This window comes from Mytilus galloprovincialis, chromosome 4 (assembly GCF_965363235.1).
Source record: "Mytilus galloprovincialis chromosome 4, xbMytGall1.hap1.1, whole genome shotgun sequence".
NCBI lineage: Eukaryota > Metazoa > Mollusca > Bivalvia > Mytilida > Mytilidae > Mytilus > Mytilus galloprovincialis.
This window is the reverse complement of record NC_134841.1, coordinates 83801372-83813945: the sequence shown is the minus strand read 5'-3', so window position 1 is coordinate 83813945 and position 12574 is coordinate 83801372.

Here is a 12574-nt window from a genome sequence, read left to right as displayed (position 1 = left end):
TTGAAAACGGTATGAGTGCAATACTGCAGCAATAAAATGTCTTTTGAATATATTGTACTTAATAGTATTCCGTCCATTTAATATTTATTGCAATAGATTTGTGATTAAGCACCAATTCAATTGCTATTCATCCTGTGAACCGAAATTTACTAATAGCTAAAACACACATTTAATGTCAAATAAGTACTAATAGTTAAAAAACAGACCGATTTACTAACAGTTCCGAGTTGTTACGGTACACTATAGGATTTAGCATTGGACTTCCGAATAGATTTAGTTTAATGTGGATACATCTAGGAAAATATATTGGAGATATAAATAACATTATCTATAATGAGTGAAAACCAGCCCCCTCTGCAAGTGCATTGCTGGAATCAGACTGCAACACAGAAAAATTAACAAAACAAAACAAAACAACTCATAAGTCGGAAATAAATGACAATGTCAAGGCAAAATTGACTATTTACTTATAAAAAGAGGGACATTCAAGCTCGTAAATCGAAAACATACTGACAACGCCACGGCCTAAACAGAAAAAACCCAAAACAAACAGTCAAACAATAGTAAACAAAACACAACATAAAAAAAAAGACTGAGCAACACAAACCCCATCAAAAACTGGTGGTGTTCTTATGTGCTACGGAAGGTTGTGCAGATCCTGCTCCACATATAGCAACCGTCGTGTTGCTCATGTTAGTACTAACCCGGTAATAGGTCATTTCGGTAGGTCAAATTCATGAAAAGGGAACTGGATGGTAGTAACGACATAAGGAACACATCCGCTGTCATCTGTGAAACGATATTTCATAACGATAAAACAACACTTGATGGCGTCCGTAAAATTTACGAAAGGGTATTTTCAACTTCAAAACTTTGAACTCTTGGTTTAATAGTTTGCTTGTGAGCAGTAACCCTCTATCAAGGAAATCATGATAGGAAATACAAGCCCGGGAAAGCGCACCAATTGAGAGACATATATACCCCATATGCAGGCGCGGCTGGAATGTTGATACATATATATGGATAAATGGTTATGGCTAAGAGAAAATTGAATAATGAATCCACTATGTTATGATAAAACAGTCCCCGCACATACGTACTAAAGTTTAGAGATTAAATCAACTGGTTAGTATAACTGAAGTATCAAACAGAAGTATTTTTCTAAGTTCTGTTGACCTTTTCTTTAAAGATAGGTAAAGACCATCTAACGTTCATTGGAATCAGACAACGATTTGAACAGCGTAAACAAATTAATGACAATTCGGGCGAAGGAAGTGCATACTTCATTATTTGACCAAAGAAAACAAAGTGACCATATATAGTTATAAATCTCCATTTTTCTCGGAAAATGCCTGTTCCATGTAAGAAATATGGCAAGTATGTTTCACTTGTTTCGTTGATTGATATCTTTTGCTTTTGTCAGCTTTTGTGGACTTCCCGTTTTGAATTTGCATCGGAGTTCATTTTTGTGTCACACTTTTTTTGAGTTACCTACAAGTGTGTAAGATATAACATTGTTGACTATAGGAAGAAAATGATTGTTGAATATTAAATGCATCTTTGTTTGTTTTATTGTATTTATAAACAAGCGTCGGAATTCTGTTTGAAACAATTATGTTTTCTTCCCCCACGACTTGTTCTGTTTGGTGCTGAGTTGATTTGAAGGTTTCTAAATATATGGGCATCTTAGAACTCGACCTGCTTTATAAATAAAGGCACTAATAGTATACTGGTGTTCAAAAGTCACAAATCGATTGAGTGAAAAGAAATCCGGGTTCACAAACCAAAACCGAAGGACACACATCAACTATCAGAGGAAAACAAAGGAAAAACCGGATAACGTGCACAAAAAACAAACGCTAACACTCGGTTTGACTTGGTACAGACATTTTCAAATGCAGTAAATGGTGGATTGAACCTGGTTTTATAGCGCTAAACCTCTCACTTATACGACAGTCTCATGAAACTACTACTTGATAACAACTGCCATATTCCTAACTTGTTACAGCTCGTTTTTTAAACGATGTCTTATCACTGTTTAATTAATAAAATTCTGTCTATCCATTGAATTAGAAATTTAAAAACAAATACACAAATACGCTACAGTGAAGTTTGTCTCTTGACATAGGGCAGACAACAGTATAACAAAACAAAACAGGCAAGAGACAAACAACAGTTAAAAACGAATAATAAGGATCTGGGACGCCAAATGTTGCTAGAACACATAGATTAATTCATTGCACACTTGTGAAACAGATATTCATAACGGTCAGTATTGGGGTGGGTTAAGCTTTTCAAGGAATGATGTTTAATAACTTTATTCTTTTAGTAATCCTTGGTTCAAACAATACGTAGTCAGTAGCAACTCTCAAACCAGGAAATCAATATATTTAGTTAACCTAAGTTTCTTATTTGAATGAATACTTATAAAAGTCAACACTAAGGGCAGCTGAAATTATTCAAGTCATCAAATAATCATATTTCAAGGCAACAATATCCTTATCTAGAAAAGAAGTCTTTCAAACAACACCAACCTGCGTGAATAAATTAATAATCACATTTTCAAACCATTAAACACACAGTAAGAAAAACTGAATATAATAATAGACATAACTGTACAACTTCGAGGTCGTTTTGAAATGCTCGTTATCCTAGTTCAGTTAATATGCACTACACACTACCAATTTTGCACACCGATGTTGCATTTCCTATATTTGACTAAAGAAGTGGACGGAAGATATTAAAAGGACATTCCAACCCATAAATTGAAAATAATCTGACAATTCCAAGGCTAAAAAAGAAATAGACAAAAAACAATAGTACACATAACAAAACATAAAAAAATTAAGAACAAGCAACACGAAACCCACCAAAAAACTGGGGTGCTCCAGAAGAGTAAGCAGGACAGGAAATACAAGCCCAGGATTATCGTACCAATTGGAAATTATGTATACCCTGTATGCAGGTTCTGCTGGAATTTTGTTACATAGACATAGAAAGTTCACAACTCGGAAGCTGAAATCATCTCTTTTGTTGTAAAGTTTAGTTTTCAACCGACCCTCGTTGTCAATTTCTATATACGCGGAAGACTAAAATGAATTTGTTGGTTCCTTTATCAGAAGTACGATGGACAGATACGTTCAACATTGTCACCAAATTTGGATTTATTTAGTGAGAGAACATCATATATATAGCGGAAAGTAAAGTTAAAAGATATTGTTAACTTCTTTTCTTTCTTCCTAAGAAGTTCCTATATGATGTCAAACTAATAAGAATAAAGGAACAAAGTGACTCAACCCGAAATCCAGATGCAATGAGTACACTAGTCTGTGTTATTGAATGCCACGAATTAAATGATATACGGTATTTCTTCTGTAAATTTCACGTTCAGATACTACATCTAAGAGTGCAACTCCGCCGAAAAAAGTAAATCTTTATGCTTTATAGATGATGTTTCTTCCGTAAAAATATATAATAAAAATATACAATTTTGACTTGAAAAGTGATAAAAAGTGCAAATTGCACACGAAAAAAAACCACACACTATACAGGTAGATTTTCCTCATGTACAATTTATTTAAAGCTGTCATCACAATGACAAATCAGTAAAGATACCAATAACATTATAAAAACACCAAAAAGAAAACTAACAATTAAGCAAACCAAACCCTCCCAAATCTAGGTATGAAATCGAGGTCTCCAAAAGAGCGAACAGTTACTTCTTCACTAGTGGGGCATGCATTGTAAAAAAAAGGCGATGTCATAATCCTGGAATCCTGGATAAGAAAACAGGATTGTTGCTAGAACAAGTAGAACATATCCGGTATTATTAGGATCATAGCTATGTATTACAGTCATTATATTGTTCGCTTGAATATATAATGATAACTTTTTTCTTTTAGTGATTGTTTGATTCAAATAATTTCCGTGTCTGTACCAACCCTCTATCAAGTAAACAATGATTCAAAAGTCCAGATTTTGTTTTATAAACTTGGAGTAATGTACTGATTTTGATGGATCTGCAGGAATGTGTATTACACAGAAAAGAAAAATTAACAATGTGAAAATTTAAATTATCCGTTTTATCTCCAACCGAGCTATATTGCCAATTTTTATTTTCCTATGCTTTCTTTTTCCCTAGGTAATGTAAGATGTGATGTAGTATATTCAAATCAGTTATATTAGGATGTTAGGAAAGAGGGACGAAAGATACCAAAGGGACAGTCAAACTCATAAATCTAAAACAAACTGACAACGCCATGGCTAAAAATGAAAAAGACAAACAAACAACAGCACACACGACACAACATAGAAAACTAAAAAATAAACAACACGAACCCCACCAAAAAACTAGGGGTGATCTCAGGTGCTCCGGAAGGGTAGGCAGATCCTGCTCCACATGCGGCACCCGTCGTGTTGCTTATGTGATAACAAATCCGGTAAATAGTCTAATTCGGTAGGTCACATTCATGAAAGGGAAGGGGATTGTAGTTACGACGTAAGGAACATATCCGATATCATTTGTGAAACGGTTATTCCACAACGGTCAACCAACTCGTGATGGCGCCCGTAAAATTTACGAAGGGATGAACTTCTCGGTGGATTTCTTGCCTATTGAGAAATTACTGCTGGTTTGAGATGTGTTTTTGGTTTTTTAAGATTCTTTCATAATTTGTCTAGACGACAGACGAAATAGAACATTGAAAACCAGTAGATCTTATTTTGGTTTGCTTGGTTATTATCTATTAGTCTCGTGGATGTTTTGTTTCGGTAATATTAATTATTATACATTCTTATTTAAGAATAATTATCTCAATCGTGGTAAACACCCTGACTTAATTCATATAATTATGTTGGTAATAAGGGCATATTAAGCAAACAATCTCCTAATAAAGCACCAGTGAAATTATCCATAAGACACAAGTTTTCTAGACACGTGAACATGTCAGATAATTTATGTTCCAAGGACAATTAAATTTCAATGTTGTCTTCGTGGTATCTAACACAAACAAGAGGGCTTTTGTTTCTGTCTCAAATTATCCTGTTCACTGAATGAAGTGACTGAAATAAGATACATGTCCTTAATAGAATATCAGCTTTCATACAGTACTATTTAGAAACCTTAGATAATTTTCAAACAATATTTTCATTGACCTAATAGCCTTAAGTTCACAAGTGTATAATGAATTTTGACATGCTTCTTGTAATTGATTAAACTGTTTATCGTAATTTAACAGGTGCCTTTACACGAATTAAAGATACTATAAGTAAATACATATTGTTTAAGATAAATAAGTACATATCAATATATAACGACACCACTGAATCTTATGCATATCCATATCAAATGTTGTTACTAAAAAAACTAGTGAAACTACATTGATTTCTTCACAGCTTCTTTTCGATAACTTTCAAAGCACTGTATATTAACAAAATATATATTCACAAAAGTTTTGATAAAATATATCTTTAAAACAACCTTTCCTTGATTGTTTCGGTTTGGTATAAAAAAAAAAAAAATTAATCGATATTTGATCATATCGCCATATTAAGTACATTTTGGTTCAACATCTCTTAATTCGGTTTCTTTTATAGTTTTTTTAAAACGTTTCTGATAAAAATAGATTTGAATGTTGTAATTTCTTTTGTAAAAGAGTAGGTCCAGTAAGACCCCTTTTTGGCCCCAAAATATAGCAGTTCTACAAAATTGTTAAAATGTAAACTTTTAGCTATTTAATGGAAAGTAGAATGCTTCTGCTACATAAATATGGGCTATTTTTGACAATACAATGCATATATATCGGGTATTAGCATCATTAAGTCATGCTAAATTACTGAAATCTTCACAATTTAGCGTTTTAGTTGAATTTTAGACGGTTTCCGTCGTAAATGAAAGTGTCCGCATTCTACTCATTCTTAATATTGAAATGTAAGTTGTATTTGATGATAATACATAACATATATAAAGGTTGAGGATGAACACGGATGCGGCCACTTTCATTTATGACAAAAACCATCTGAAAAGTGACATTTTGGCATATTTGATAGATTTTTCATATATAAGCTTGAATCGGAGCGTTTTTAGTTACTAAGTCAGTTAAAATCTTTAACATAAATTAATTGAATCAACTGAAATAGACACTTAAGTGTTTAAAAAGTATTCATTATCTTCGTTAGATGAACCTGAAATTTGAGGCCAAAATCGGTCCTTACCGGACCTACTCCTTTAAACGAAATGAAAGCAAGTGACTTGCATATTGCATGTAGCGCGAATTCGTTAGTAAAATCTAAATTTGAATTTGATTTTTTTTCATCTCAAACTGCAACTACAAATGGTATATTAATTACAGTTACTCTTTAACTATATATACCATAGAGAAACAACGCTCATAATAATAGTCTGTATTTAACAGAAAATCTACAAAGAATATTTAAAAGATTGAAGCTCTCATACAAACATAAGGAGAAAGAGCAATGATTAGATAAGTATGTAATATTTCAAAAATATACCATACTTTACTTACCTATTGACCATTTTTCTTAAATGTCCTGCACAAAGTCAAGCATACGGCAATTGTTATTAAAAGTTCGTTTCTATGATTATTTGCGTTTGTTTTTGGTTGCATTTCAATGTTTCTCTTGTTCCTTTGGTTTCCTCTTATACCAAGTAATTTGATGTGTTTTCCTTGGTTTTCGTTTGTAACCCAGATTTGTTTTCTCGCAATCAATTTATGACTTTTTAACACCGGTATACTACTGTTGCCGTTATTCCGAACTAGTGATGAAGGATGACAAAATCTGAATTCGAATACTTGTTTAAATATTTTGACAATTTGTCATAAGAAGACAACATCGTTTAGAAATTGTATCAACTGTAAAGGCGTATTGATTACAAAGCGACAAGGAGCATCTAAACTGAGTGAGAATTAGTTTACTTGGTCGATGTAAATAATGCTTTAAATAAGGCACATTTTCATTTATGTATAACACATCTTTAATTCTCTATTATTCAACAGTCTCATAGAGTTGTTGGTACAAAAATATATAAAAGATTCTTTTAAAGTTATAAGCAAAGGGAACAGTTATACTATCGCCATTTCTCAAAGGATAATGCACAGTGTGTGTCTTATTTATAGCATTCAAACTTGCCAACCGTCATTAAAGTGAATCTTTATAATGAGAACATATTTCGTTTAGGTTGTCTGAGAGTGATTCATTTTCCAAGAAAATACGTTCTAATAATATCATGTTTAATAGTACACTTTGAATTAACTGTTTAATATTTTCAGCTTACGACAAACATTGATGTTGGTAGATGGCATTGAGGGAACCGAGAACAAACCATTTCAGATGTTTTAATATTGAATGCGATGGGAGAAAACACTTTACGATATAATACATAATTTCAGCTTTCTAATTACAAATTTTCCTTTTTTTTTGTAGCAACATTCCAGTAGATAAACTCATCATAGATACCAGGACTAAATTTAGTATATACGCCAGACGCGCGTTTCGTCTACAAAAGACTCATCAGTGACGCTCGAATCCAAAAAAATTAAAAAGGCCAAATAAAGTACGAAGTTGAAGAGCATTGAGGACCAAAATTCCTAAAAGTTTTGCAAAATACAGCTAAGGTAATATATGCCTGAGGTAGAAAAGCCTTAGTATTTCAAAGAATTCAAAAATTTGTAAACATAACCATATCAATGACAATTCATGTCAGCACAAAAAGTTCTGACTACTGGGCATGCGCATGCTTATCCATTCATTTTCTGTTTTTCTTTTTTTTTGTCCATGGTATTGTCAGTTTATTTTCGACTAAATATCTCTTTGATTTTTTTCGGCTCTTTTTCCAAGAGCACTAACATGTGCACCATGACTGGAGTCACTTGTGGAGCAAGATACGCTTACCCTGAATAATCTATGGTTCGACTTGCTAAGGAATTCGTTTTCTATGTTGTGTTTTGAATACTATTTGTCTTTTGATTGGTTTTCATATTTTGTCATTGCTTTATCTTTTTAACACATAAGTTTGAATGTACTTATGGTATCGCACCTCTCTGTTGCAGATATCAAAGTATCTATTATTTCTCCATTCTTATCATTAAAGAAAAAAAGACCTGAAAATATCAGATTTATAATTATAACATTAGAAGTTCGTGTCGAAATCCAAATCAATTACAAAGTACAAAATAATTGAAAAAAAAACATAATTTCAAACATGTGTACCGAATCTGGTTGACTCGATTGATTTGTATTTTTTGAATATTTAAGAAAGGATTACAGTAGTAAGAAAAATCGGGTTCATGTTAAAAACTTAATTTGTAGAGAAATTAATAACGCAATTTCCTGATAAAGACCACCAAGATAGTGTACGAAAGTGTTCTATCACAACGTTTGTAGTGGGTTTAGGATTTTCAAAAATGTTCTCGATTTTTTTTTTGCGAATCCTTAACTGTAAAATTGTAATTCAGGTTTTTTTTTCAAAAGATTATTCAGATTTTATTTTGTACTGAATATAACATTTTACATTGCGTACATCCAAACCGTTTTTTTTTTTATAGAAATGTACAATTATCAGACTTAAAGGTACAAGATCGAAATTAACATAAAAATAATAGCTTAACTCCTTGGTCACCTTTCCTTGAAGTGGTTGGAATTTTATTTCTTAATTTATCAAAGAGTAATTTTTAGAAATTACTAGAACACACCCGTGATATCGCGGGTCCGTGACTGAATTAAAGTATATAACCATGTGTAAGCCTTATCTTAGTTTTGGTATTGTCATCTGATAGAGTCATGCCGATTATAAGATGCACAGTTTTCTCTGCTTTCAAAATCTTTCTGTTTGAACCCGTCGACCTGGAACTTAACTATTATTGGTAATATTAATTATTTGGAAATCAAAGGGCCGGGGATTCAGTATTTTTTACTCAACAGCAATGTCCTATATTAGTTATAAATAAAGTTGAATTCTTTAATTCACTGGTTTACGTTATGCCGGCTAACAAATTGAATAGTATTCGTTTTGTCATCTTAGAAAGTCATACTGATTGAAATACTACAAAAGAAAACAATGTGACAATGATTGAATGTAAAAGTGTCAACCCTGTGATTATGACCTGTGTATAGAACAAAATCCTAAATACCCCATTTGATGGTGCGCCTGTCAGATGCAGAACGTATAGGGAAAACGGTACTATTTATTCTGCCATAGGCGACAATGTTAATATTTTCTAAATTTACCACTTTTTAAGATCAAAACCTGGATAAAACAGTTATATGTTGTGTTAGTACTTTATTACTAAATTAAAGCCAAATAGTATCATGACCAACTTCCAACGGAGCTTGTTAATGTTATCCATGCCCACCGTCATTTTGCACCAAATTTATGAAATTTTGCAAGTCTTTTCGAATAATTCTCTAGAAAATATTTCAATAGGTTTTAAAATTTATATTGTAAATATACACACTGCAGTTATTCATAGATAAATAAAAAATATATTGTACCCTTACATCCAATCACAGCGCTCTTAATTTGACTTCCTTCACCTGCCTTGGGTACACAAAAGGCCAACCTAATGCTGGGAAAATTAAATACTACCGTTTTCCCTATAGATAAGATAATAGGTAACAGGTGAATATACTATTGGTATCGTAATCGGATTCGCCCTGGAACTTTTTTGTTATTGGACATATTAACATATTAATTTATATGTGGAAGACTAAAGCGTCTGGAGTAGTGTAATTTTTAATCAACAATTAACTACCCCATGACGGCTGACAAATTGGACCTCGTTATTTTAGTATTATAGATGTTACAAATCATGAAAATATCGAAGTACCGACAATACACACAAGGACTGTCACTCCTGTAGCAGTCATATAAACCAAACGCTAGTAAATACAAATAACGAATTGTTCTTGGAAACTCGCCTCTTTGTGCTTTCGTTTTATTTGAATCCAAATGTAAGCTTAATTGCTGAGAAAAGACTCAAAGATGCAAACAAGATAGTTGTTTGAATGTCTGAAAAAAATAGTCAGGAACAATTTGTTTTAGGGGAAGACCGATGAAATTGTGGCCGAAGACATAACAATAAATGTTAACAACAAGATACAAAGGTACATTTAAGTTTGATTAAACTTTCGACATAAAACTCAAAAAGTATTCTAATGGTCAAAAGACGGACACCATACATCAAAGATTGCGAAATAACATATACGGACACAATTTTTAATATAAGACCATAAGTCGGTGTAAGACCGACAATACTGTACTATGGACAACTGCAAGATTAACAGACACACAACACACATTTTAGTTTATTTCATAATCATTTTGTCATAGACTGTAAATGGGGACCTCTACATATGACTTGTTCTGCATATCAAACTATATATCTCGGTACCACTCTCGGTTACATGAAAACATCAGAGCGCTCAATATATGCCCTGACTCAGATGTGTAATTTCTGATGATTTTATTCAGTTAATAAGTCGTATTAGTTCTCATAAAGTTCTTTAAAGGAAACTAAACATTTACTGATGTGGCTTTAAGGTAACACTCTTTTACCAACCGAGAGTATGATATGATGGTAAAGTCGTTTCATTGTATCCCTAATTTTGACATTCCTACCTATCATGTCTGTTTGTTTTGGTCACACATTTTTGTCAAATTTATGGTATTTTATGAGTCTGTCATACAATTGAAAGGTTTAAATAGCTGTTAAACCAGGTTTTATTCACTATTTTTTTACATAAGGAATGGCTGTACCAAGTCAGGAATATGACTGTTGTTTTCAATTCGTTTGATATGCTTCAGCTGATGATTTTACCATTTATAAAGGGATTTTCTGTTTTGAATTATCTTTGGATTTCGATATTTTTGTTATTTTACTTTTTCTTTCTTTCAGAGTAGATATAGATTATAACCTATGATAAATCTTATAACAATGTAAGTATTAATGGTATGGTATAGGTTCTTTTACTTCTCTAAACTATGATTGTGCTTGCAACTACAATGAACAATAAATTATATACTGCATGACTAAATAAAGTTTACCTCTTACCTTAGTTGTCAGAAATGCTTTGTGTTTCTTGAAATATAAACAACATAAAAGTTTTATGAAATGATATTAACAGAAATATAATAGATGCTTCGTGTCAGTGTGCGAAATCTGCAGTTGTTTTCATAAAGGGAAGCAACTCGTGTATTTTTATAAATGCTATAGTGATTTCCCGATAGACATACCGTTTTGTCATACAGCAGCAATTAAATACCTTTTATATAGTTCTCCTGTTTATGGAAATATTTGATGTTGTTTTCCTTATTCAAATTGACATTTATATTATCTGAATCACCACTTATATATCATCATTTTAAGCATGTAACTAGATCTATGATGTGCAGAATTGATAATTAAAGCATACCATTTCATTTGTGTATACGGAAAAAGTTTCGCATGTCATCCTTAAAAAAACCGTATTGGACTACCATTAGCATGTTAAAACTTTTCTCATGGTCGGTGCAATAATTAGTACAAAAACGGATTGTGAGTAACATCTTAACTGTAATTTAATATTTGATACAGAAATAGATCATCTATCACTAAAAATGGTGACCAATTTAATAATGATAAAACGATCAGTGCAAACTTACCATAGCTTTGCCGATATTTGTTTAAACATTAATGTTGATCATATTTAAAAAATAAAATGGGGTGATCTAACTTTGCCCTTTCGATAAGTTCTCAAATAAGAACCCAACTTTACTGAAGAGATGTTATTCAGAATGTTGACAGAACCTCGTTTTACCTAATATAATCATTTTAAGTTCTTTCTTTTTTAAATCAGATTGTCACTTTATCTAGTGTTTGTAATTTTGTTAAACAAATACATTAACATTTCATATTTACCTTTTTATTATTAGCATAGATATTCACTAGAAATCAGTTTAATGATAATTTGGAAATGGAAAATATCAGTGACTATAGAAAAGAGGGACGAAAGATACAAGAGGGAGAGTCAAACTCATAGATAGAAAATAAACTGACAACGCCATGGCTGAAAAAAAAGACAAACAGACAAATAATAGTACAGAAGTCACAACATAGAAAACTTATGACTAAGCAACACGAACCCCACCAAAAACTGGAGGTGATCTACGATGCCCTAAAACTTTCTTCTCTGACCATTTCTTTTGTTTTTATACATGTTTGCCGATTTTGTCGTTCTCCACTACTTGTTTATCGACATATACACACGGTATGGCCTAAATACCTTTCCTCTGCGTGACATTTGAGTATCCAGACCAATTTATTTGCATTCAGGGTGTATATTCTTATTTTTATATTGAAATTTTAAAACATTCAAGATCCTTTATTGGCCGCTAATGTATAATTTGTTTTGAACGATGTAAAGTTTTATTTGCGTTGAAAACCAACATGAACCACAAATTCGTCTTGCATAAAAAGTATAATATTTCTGTACTTAATGTTGTATTTATTTTAAGATAAGCAACTGAACTGATTTGTATTTAACTACATTACTGTGCGAAGGTTTCTATTGTTTCAGA